General features: G+C 40.5%; 1 pseudogene; it reads right to left on the reverse strand.

Annotated features, from left to right (window-relative positions):
• Positions 1-8,499: 8,499 nt before the first annotated feature.
• On the reverse strand, positions 8,500-10,555 carry Gm33707 (annotated as a pseudogene).
• Between the last annotated feature and the right edge of the window lie 224 nt (positions 10,556-10,779).

Below are 10,779 nucleotides of genomic sequence, written 5' to 3' on the forward strand. Positions count from 1 at the left end.
CCTCTTCCTCCATCTTCCTTCCTTCTCCTTCTCCAATCACCCCCCTTCTCTCCTCTCCTCCCTCTCCCCCAAACTTTTCAGCTCCACCCTTTCTTCCATTACCCAATCATCAGCTCTACCCTATATTTTACAAGTTAAGGTGGGGAGAAGTTTCACAAGAAATCACCTGTGTACAAGATTCATTCTGAGTCCGTAGCCCAAATACAAGCATCAAAAGACAAGCAACACTAGGGCTATCTAAAAGTTCTTCTATTCTTTGGTATGTACCCAAGGACTCCAAGTCTGCCTACCTTGCTACAGAGATGGTTGTCCACCCCTGTTAGTTGATATATCTTTTCAAAATAGCTAATAAATGAAATCAGTCTAGATGTCCAATGGAGTGATGATAGACAAAAATGTGGTACATATACATAGTAATGAAAATTTCAGAATAGGAAAGAGTGAAATAATATTAGCAGGAAATGAAGGGAACCAGAGAGATTATGTTAAATGAAATATTATATGCTCAAAAAAGATAAACACCATGTTTGCCTTTATGTGAACATTCTACATGTAAGTGAGTGTGTGTGAGTGTGTGTATGTGTGTGTGTGCATGCGTGTGCTTGTGCACTTGCATGTGCCTGTGTGTGTGGAAAGAAAGGACAAAACAACATGTAATGAATGAAAAAAAAGACAGTGTCAAATGGATTAAAAAACAAGAACCCTACAGAAATATGTTCAAGACGAGAGAGCTACTTTAGATTTTTAAAAGTAGATGACAAAGCTAGCTAAGTAAATAGAATTTGAACACAATATGAATGTGAAGTTTATGCTGATAAGTATTTTCTATTTGCTCCTTATAAAGTGGAATTATGTGCATTATTCTCTGCCTTATATTATATATGCAAGGGAGATTGGATGTGTACAAAGCATCAGTCTGTAATCTCTGTTCCTAGAACTAAAGACATTATCTTGATAAATATGTGTAGCTCTTTCAAGAACTCACATTTAAAGTAAATATGCATTTCATAATGACTCTATAAGCAATGGTCTGGTCTCTACCCAGGGAAGTTAAGGTATTTTATTTGAGTAATTCTTCCACAGCCACTGGCATTTCATGAAATGTTTTCCCTCAGAGTTCATCCCAGGTATTGTGCAGACTTCCTGCTGAAGAAAACCTAACAGGCAGTTATACCTTGTTTCTAGCTATGGTGAGCTCTGATTTCTCTGTGAGCCCTGAAGAGTGTAGTCTATACATGGACCCTTCCTTTGAAAATCATACGGACCTCTGAGAAAGATTATCTCCACATCAACTTTCTGCCTTATTCCTATAATCTTCCTATAATTCCTATAGTCTGTATTAAAACCTTGCTTTAACTAAGTCAGTCATTGCCAGCAGCATCTGATTGAAGAGCTATACTTGAGCTCTGCTTTTCACTCTGGCGGCTTCAGAAACCAAGAAGAAACCCGAAGAAGAAATTCCTAAAGCTCAGCAGCCTAGAGATGAATTGGCAGGGATGTCTGCTGGGAGAAGACAGTATCACAGGGAATTTGTTATCTGCAGCCTTCCTTTCTTTCTTCTGCTTCTGACTTAGTTCATTTTTCTTCTGGGAAAGTCTTCCTGTTCAGGAAGAAGGAAGAAATGAGGAAGCAGGTCTTAGTGCCTACCCGAGTAAATTCTAGGAACTGTTCTGCCATGGAGGTGAAAATACAATGAAAGGGGGAAAAGAATCACATCAAGAAATACATATATATATATATATATATATATATATATATATATATGTATGTATATATGTATATGAATGAAGTACAGAAAACATAGGACTCAGAGACGTCGGGCTCGTCAAATGGGAGTTGCATGTTTTTAGGAGGGAAGGAAGAAAGTGAGTTACTAGCAGCATTCATGACCATACTAGCAATGTTTGTAAACATGGCAATTTGTGCTAAGGAATATGGAGGTGAGAAGGCAGAAGGCAGAAAGGCTGCTCATGTTACTGAGTTATGGCTGCCACCTGGTGGCCAGTATCAACTCCAATCTTGGCCATTATTTAAGAAAGCTCTTATTAATTTGGGGGAGGATATTCAGGAAGAGTGACGTTGTTGCTTCTCTGATGATGTCTAGTTTGCATTGCCATGCAAGGCTGTCTCTCTGGATTTGTCCCAGTAAAAAGAGAACAGGAGTTTATGTCATAAAAATTGAATTCTGTGTTTTAAAGTTCACAGCTCTTTAGAAAGGTCACAATTTATAATTTTATTTGAATAATCAGATGATAGCTTTATGTGGAAAATTAAGCACTCAAATTTTTAAAAAATATTTTCAACTGTCAGAATTTTACCCACTTTAAGTGTGAATTATGATGATAAATATTTTCTCAGAAGTACTGAATACTAAAAGTGTCTGTAGTGATTTGATTGTCCCATTGTCTGACAGATGAAGTGAGGACAGACAGAAAAAGAATAAAATGAAGCTCCCTGCCACCTAGTTTTTGTTTTCTTGTTATCAAAATGCTAATATAACTACAGATTTATAGACTTTATATGTATAGATTTTAATTGGCTATCTCCTTTTGTTTCTTTCCAATGTTTCTCATATTTCAGAAAATTAGATTGTCATTATTAAATGACACTTTTTTTTGGAAAATTAAGCAACCTAAAAATAACACTTTTAGAAAGTACAGAAAATGTCTGCTAACAGTAACAGTAATTGAGCTATGTAGAAGTGACTCTTAAAACCACGTAGTTTAAGTTTCTGATAACAGGTTCTCAACAAAGAGCCCATGTCCAGATATCCACATCATAACCACTCCAACTCTTTCTGGAGTACTAGACAGATCATATAAAAGAATGCTAGGACACCGGGAAAGAGCTAACAAGTACTTATGCACAGAATATTGCTAGAATGCATGAACCAGAGCACAAAGGAATCAGGTAATTTGTTTAAACTTGGAGACATTTGGTGTAAACTCTAAAGGAACACATCTTCCTGAAATTATCTCTGAGCGAGTTCCTCAGAAGCATTGTATCCAAGCTTAAAAACAAGACTCCAAGACCCTAAATGATCAAACTAGTCTGTAATTTAACCCTGCGACAGAATGTTCTTTAAAAGAGGGCAAGAAAATCCAGATACTCAAGAATGACACACAAAATGTTCAATATGCACTCAAAAGTAACAGGACACACCGAGGAACAGGCAATGTGATCCATATACAACCAAATGGAAATGTATTTAAGGGTTTGGGGTGTTGTTTTGGTGTAGAACACTTGCCTAGCATAAACAAGGCCTTGAGATTGATCCTTGACACTGAAAAAAAATGTTTAAAAATAGTAACAGTAAGAATAAAATATACAGAAAAGAAATTGAAACAATTTCACATACAGACTTCGTTTTAGTATATATAGTAATAGATTTATGGTCTTGTATTATTTAACCAAACATCATAGTTGAGAAAAGTTAGACACAAAACAGATGAGCTGCCAACATTTTTTGCCATAATAGTTTCTATGTTCAAATTTCAATATGATTCTCCCAAATTCTTAATGTTTTTTAAGAAAATGTAGCATGAATATTAACTATAATTAAAGGAGGCACCCAGGAAGGTAGGTGGTTTATTGCACTAAGTGCTCTAGCTCATTCATCAGGCAAGTGTTCAAGTGTAAGTTTATCCTTCTGCGTATATGTCTGTATGAACATAGCCACTGAGCCGTATAGATGATGCAAACAGATGCAAGTTGCTTTTGTTATCATAAAGCATAGTTTACAATCCTGTGCTCAAATCCATCCTTAGCTATTGTAAAAATTACTTTGGTCATGCATGAGTGTGGAGGTGTCTGCCTGTTATCCCAACATTCAGAGGTGGAGGAAGGAGAAGCACAGTCCAGAGACCATTCTAGGCCACAAAGCAAGACTTTGAAAAACAAACAGACAGACAGACAGACAGACAAACAAACAAACAAACTCAATAGACTTTTCTGATCCTCTACTTCTTACTAGTTGCAGCAATCAACTCATAAAAAATTTAGGGTTTAAATCCAAACATTGAAAGAAATTGGAAAATTTCAAGAATATTAAAATGAGCAGAGTTTTTAGATAAGATCTCAAAAGCACAGGAAAGAAAACAACAACAACAAAATTAACAACTGGAATTATATCAAAGCACAAAGCCTGGAGGGAAAAGAAACCAAGCAATAGGGGGCAGAAACGACCAACAGAACGGAGAGACTATCTGTAATGCGTACGTGTGTTGACATCCAGGACACAAAAGGAGCTTCAAAATCTCAGTAGCAAACATCCCATAACAAAGCCCCAAACAAAGCCCTAAGCCAAACCAAACCAAACAAAAAGCTCAACCAGCCAAGACACTGTCATTAGCCCTCCAAGGAAGCACACATTTCTCTAAGGAAGATGAGAAATGTCCAACCTTAACTAGTTGTCAGAGAAACGCAAGGAAAGACATTGTCTCACACCAGTAGCAATAGAAATTGCCTAGAAGACTAAAGATAGGAAGAGCTACTGGAGTGTGAGTGAAAGGGATGCTTGACCATCATTGGTGGGAATGATAATAAAAGCATCCACTACAGAAAGTGGAAAGAATATGGCTTAAAAGTTAATAATTGAACTGCTCCATGATCCAGCCACTGTTCCATTGAACACACAGACACACACACACATAGAGGGACAAGCACATACAGACACATAGACACAGACACACACAAAACACACACAGATACAGGCACAGACACAGGCACACAGACACACACAAGCACACACAGACACATACACAAGCATACACAGACACAGATACACACACATACAGATATAGACACACAGACACACACAGAAATAGACACACAGACACAAAAACACACAGATACATGATATACAGCCATGTATGGAGAGAAGGAAGTAGTTGGTGGATTAGTGAAAAAAATAAGCATATATAAAAATGACTATGAAAATCCATTCAAACATAAGTTCAAACAATTATTCTGCATGGGTGGACAGTGCTTTTTGTCAGAAGTTTTATTGAACAAAAATGATAGTGCAAGGAAAGAGATACCTCGCTAGTAGTCTGTGGTCCCACATTCAACCTTTCCAGTGGGGCATAGGAACTCTGCTGGCACACTAAGCAGCCTTGCCACTGGGTGTAGGAACTCTGTGGGACAGACTAAATGACATTCCAGGTGGGTGTGGGAATGCTGCTTGGGCAAGTGAAATAGGAGATGCTAGACTGCATTTACTCTATGCCCACTATAGGGTGATGGGCTCCTGAGAAGTGCCAATGAACTGCTCAGGGGGTGGGAGAATGCAGCCTTAGGCAGGGTCTTCAGCCAGAGTGAGAAAGGGCCTAGGCTAAGGATGAAGGTAGGATTCCCTGACTTCTGGGCAGTCGCTGCTGGAAATCACAAGGAGGAGTAGAGAACTGAGGGGACTGCCCCCCCCCCCAGGGCTGGGGAGATGGGGAACGCTGGCTTCGTGGCGATTGTCTGGGAGCACAGAGGGGCCTTCTAGAGAAGGACCACTTAGACTGTGTGGTTCTGTAGATGAAGCTTCCTCCACCTCCCCATGACATTTCTTGATGAAAGAGACAGTTCGGTTCTTTGTTCCAAACTATTTATTGATAGTTCATTGTGGAAAATGGGTTTATACTACCTCCTTAGGGTAGACCAGAGATTAAATACCTTTTTCAGGAAGGAATGTCCAGGAAGGGAAGCTTTTGGCTAAACACTCAAGGACCATCTAGATAACTCATTAGCATGAAGAACTCTGCTCTGGGCTATGTGACCATTGGTCACATCTCTATGTGGAGTGTGGCCTCATGCTCTGACCCTCACCTTATAATCAGGAAGGGTTTTGATAAAAGGCCTTCTTCCTCAAGAACACTGTCACCTGAAGCAATCCAAGCTCTATATTTGCCAATGTAGCCATAGAAGAGATGACTCTTGCTAGGTATGACCCAGTACAACTTCTTATCATTAATTCCTCCATTGCACTTGTGGAAGCACTCCAGAAGGTGCTGTAAAGGCTCTACACACTGATTTATAAATGAGGTGCATCCACTCGCTAGTATGATTAAAAATGGCAGAGACAGAGTCCTAGAAATCCTAGGGAAAGAACCTGACATTCTTGTCCTCCACCTTTTCTCTCTCTGCTATTTAATGGATACTAAAATACAATCCTCACGTTGCTATCAGCTCAATAGATTCCCAGGACTAACTGACAACCATTATACTGACAAAAAATGAGCCTCTGCCCTTCCACCATTGTGATGGCTGCCCTCAAACTATTTTCAAAAAGTCCATAGTTGAAGCCCCTTAATATTTACAGATGGAAGAAAGAGGAAAGCTGCCACAATGATGTACTACTTCCCTGAGGAAGAAGCCCCTATTCTCCTATTCAGAAAGCTGCCCTGCTGTAGTTATTGGTCAGGACTGCACTGATAGAACTGAGTAGGCTATAAATAAAAGGAATATACGTTCAGAGGATGCCATGTTCTGGGGGGGGGTAATTGGAGGGGAGCAGGGACAGATATGATCAAACTTTCTATTATACATGTATGAAATCCTCAAGTGTAAAGAAAATATAAAAAATGCTTATATACCCCAATGAAACTTATTTATAAAATCCCTTGTTGGCATTTTATTAATCATTTAATTACACTGAATCTTGATTCCTTTCCCTTGTATAACAAGTAGAATAGTGAGAATATATCACAAAGATTCTTAAGGGAATTTAAGTAACAAACTTTATTCAAAAAAAATACCTGACAGAGTCAAGACCAAGTGTGTGGGCACTGACCTAGTGGAACAGATACATTTCTGAATGAACTCTTTATTGAAAATTGTGAGCTGTCAATGCAAGGAATCTTTGTCTATCTTTTTAATTTTAAAAACTAATTTATTTTCTCATAATTTACATCCCGACCACAGATTCCCCTCCCTCCCTCCACCCCTACATCCTCCATTCCCCCAACCTCTGCCCTCCCCCATGCACTGATCCTCTGTTTCCCTTCAAAAAGGGCAGGCCTCCCAGGATATTTACCAAACATGGCATATCAATTTGCAACAAGATCAGGGACCTCCCCTCATATTAAGGTTGGATGAGGCAATCCAGAGGGAGGAAAATGGTCTCAAAAGCAGACAAAAGTATCAGATACAGCAACTGGCCCCACCTTTCAGAGTCACACAAGAACATCAAGCCACACAACAATAACATACATACAGAAGGCCTAGGAGAGTCTCATATAGGCTCCCTGATTGTTGGTTCAATCTTAGCCCCTATAAGTCCAGGTTTGTTGTTTTTGAGGGTTTTCTTGTGGTGTCCTTGACCACCCTGGCTTCTGCAATCTGTTCTCCCTTTCTTCAGGATATTCGCCAGCCAAATACCACCTAATGTTTGGCTGTGAATCTCTGTAGCTATTTCCATCAGTTGGATTAGGCATCAGTATAGCAGAATATCATTAGGCATCCTTTCATTGATTTTTTTTTTTTTTTGCCAGTCATTTTTGGTTTTATCCTAGTTCTCTGGGTCATCTAGCCTCTGTTTCTAGTCCTTCAGACAATGAGAGGGAAAACGGGACTCTGAAAGAGACCACCATGATAGGCTATATTATCTTCATTAGAAGATACAGTGTGCATCGAAATGACTCCATTCACGTTTAAGCTAAAAACATTAAATGGTCCCAAGAGAATGGCTCTCCCAGTTTCAGGCAAGAGGAGAGTTATCCCTTTCATGAAACAAAATAGTGCCTATTACTTGAAGTTGGGATCACAGGACACACCGACACAGTACATAGATGGAACACACCTTAGCATTTCAGTTTCAGGTAAACTCTGCGGTTTTGAAAATATCTGTTGTCATATAAATAAATCCTCATGTTAAGTTCTTGTCAGTACAATCAATACTGGTTAACAAGAGTAATACATAAATAGCCTTGCACTTTTATTCAACACTTTGGATTTCCCAATAGCTGTAGTTACTGCCTACAAAATAATGTTCAAGATATTTGAGTAAGCTTAGTGGGTAGCACCCATTTGCACATAGAGGGTGATTTTTCAGACATTAATCTTTGAATGAAGAAAATGACCACAGAGGTTTACAACATTCTTATCTACAGAGCCAGACTCTGACATAGTCCAGCAGGACATTACTTCCCCACAAACCTGTTCCTTCCACACTAGGCCTGAGTCTGTTTTAGAAGAGTCAGGCTTTGAACTGGACAGAATCCCCATGTTCATACTGTGGACATTTGAGGAGGCATTCTAGCTAATGACTCTTCCTTCCTTCCTTCCTTCCTTCCTTCCTTCCTTCCTTCCTTCCTTCCTTCCTTCCTTCTTTCTTTCTTTTTTCTTTCTTTCTTCCTCTCCCTCCCTCCCTTCCCTCCTCCCTCCCTCCCCTCCCCTCCCTCCCTCCCTTCCCTCCCTCCCTCCCTCCCCTCCCCTCCCCCCCCTCCCTCCCTCCCTCCCTCCCTCCCTCCCTCCCTCCCTCCCTCCCTCTTTCCTTCCTTCCTTTTCTTTTTGTTGGCTTTTAGTTTTACATGTAAACCACTGGGGGGCGGGGGGGCGGCAGGTCTTAATGGTGGGCACCCTAGAGTTCCAAGGGCTCTACACTAGCTGGGAAGACAGGTGACAGAAACAATGATTCAGACTAATCACATGATTACAAAGCTGGGTCTCCAGCAGGGTTTCTGGTGGTCAGGTGCAGATGTCTAAGCGAGCAGTGACGTGGGAGGGGCACGCACTGGGCCGGACTTGAGCTACCTGGATGACATCAAGGATGGAGGGCCAATCAGCTGGTGGCTCCAGGGATCTCCAGTCCACGCTTTACTTGGCCAGGGGGGTTCCTGAAGGACCTGCCAGCAAATCTGGCTTTTTTGCCCAGCTCTTCCTCAATTCTAAGGATCTGATTGTACTTGGCCAGGCTCTCAGATCCGCAAGGGGCATGGGTCTTGATCTGCCTAGTGCAGAGCCCTACCACCAGGACGGTGATGAAAGTGTCTTCAGTCTCTCCAGACTGGTGGGACACCATGACGCCCCAGCCATTGGACTGGGCAAGCTTACACGCCTGCAGAGACTTGGTCATGAAGCCGATCTGTTTCACTTTGAGCAGGATGCAGTTGCATGACTTCTTGCCTTGACAATCTTCTTAGGGTTGGTCACTGTGAGGTCATCGCCCACCACCTGGATGTCTACACTAGCCATGAACTTCGGCCAGGCACCCCAGTCGTCCTGGTCAAAGTGGTCCTCGATGGACACCACTAGGTAGTTCTAGATGAAGGACTTGTACAGGTCAGCCAGCTGGTCGAGTGTGATGTACCTGCTGGGGTCATCCGGAGACTTGAAGTCCAGGTCATACTTGCCAGACCTGTAGAACTCGGAGGCAGACACATCCATGAAGCTTCATGGGGAAGGGTGTCTCAAGGCTGTTGAGCACATCAGTAACACTATTGCACCTGCTCTGGTTAGCAAGAAAGTGAATGTTGTGGAGCAAGAGAAGATTGACCAGCTGATGACCGAGATGGACAGCACCGAGGATAAATCTAAATTTGGTACAAATGCCATTCTGGAAGTGTCCCTGGCTATCTGCAAAGCTTGGAATGTTTACAGATATTGTTGAACTCCAATGCATTCAGTCTATGTAACTTCTTTCTACTATGTTGTGTATATAGCTTTAGGCTGCTCAATAACACAATGCATTAAGAAAACATTGATTATGATTGGAAATACACTTTACATTTGAGGCCTGGAAGATACATCCACATGTGTGCTTGCAGAGACATGGATACACACACCCAAAAGAAGAAATTTTAGAACATCATGGTTTTTCTTATGCTTGAGAGATCCTATTTTACTTAGGTTTCATAGCATTTCAATTTTCTGATGTATGTACAATATGCTAAATTATCCCTATCCCACCAAGAGAATCAGCAAATGCTTAAGTACATAGGAAATATCATAGTGTATATATTATTCTCCTATCCTTAACATGCAATTTTAGAATCATTGACCTATAAAATACTTTACAAGTGCCTTACTGGGGTAGAGAAAAACATCTGGATGTTACAAATGAATAAATAAATAAATTGGGGAACTGGCAAGATGGCCAGAAGGCTTGTGGTTGACATGCTCATCCCACGGGAAGGCAAAAAGAACCTGATTCCTTCAGGTTGTCCTTTCATCTTCAAACACACACGCGCACGCGTATATGCGCACGCGTACACACACACACACACACACATACATCCTGTAAATCATAATATGTATACTTCTATAATACTCATGTGTGTCTTGTTATATCATACACACACACACTCACACACATATACACATACAAAATAGATGAAAAAATTTGAACTACATCATATAAATGAAAATCAAATATCTAGCTAAGGAAATGTTCAATGGTAGATCACTTGCCTAGCACGGTATTAAGCATGGTATTCAATTGTCAGAACATTAAAAAAGAGTTGGTGGTAAAGAGGATCAGAATATATCAAATACATGTATGGAGTTCTCAAAGAATAAATACAAATATATTTTAAAGATAAAATTGGGATGGAGAGATGGCTTAGCCATGAAGGGCACTCGCTGGTTTTGCAGAAGACCTAGGTTTGGTTCCTAGACTCCATAAGGCAGCACATAACTGTCTGTAACTCCAACTCTACGTAATGAACATTCTTCCGGGCTTTCCAGTTGCCAATCACAAACGTGCTGCACAGACTTAAATGCACGAAAAACGCTCACATACATAAAATGAAAATGTAAATATTAAAACGTAAAAACAAATGAAAATGGAAAAAT

Source organism: Mus musculus, chromosome 3 (genome assembly GCF_000001635.26).
Source record: "Mus musculus strain C57BL/6J chromosome 3, GRCm38.p6 C57BL/6J".
In the NCBI taxonomy this organism is placed as follows: domain Eukaryota; kingdom Metazoa; phylum Chordata; class Mammalia; order Rodentia; family Muridae; genus Mus; species Mus musculus.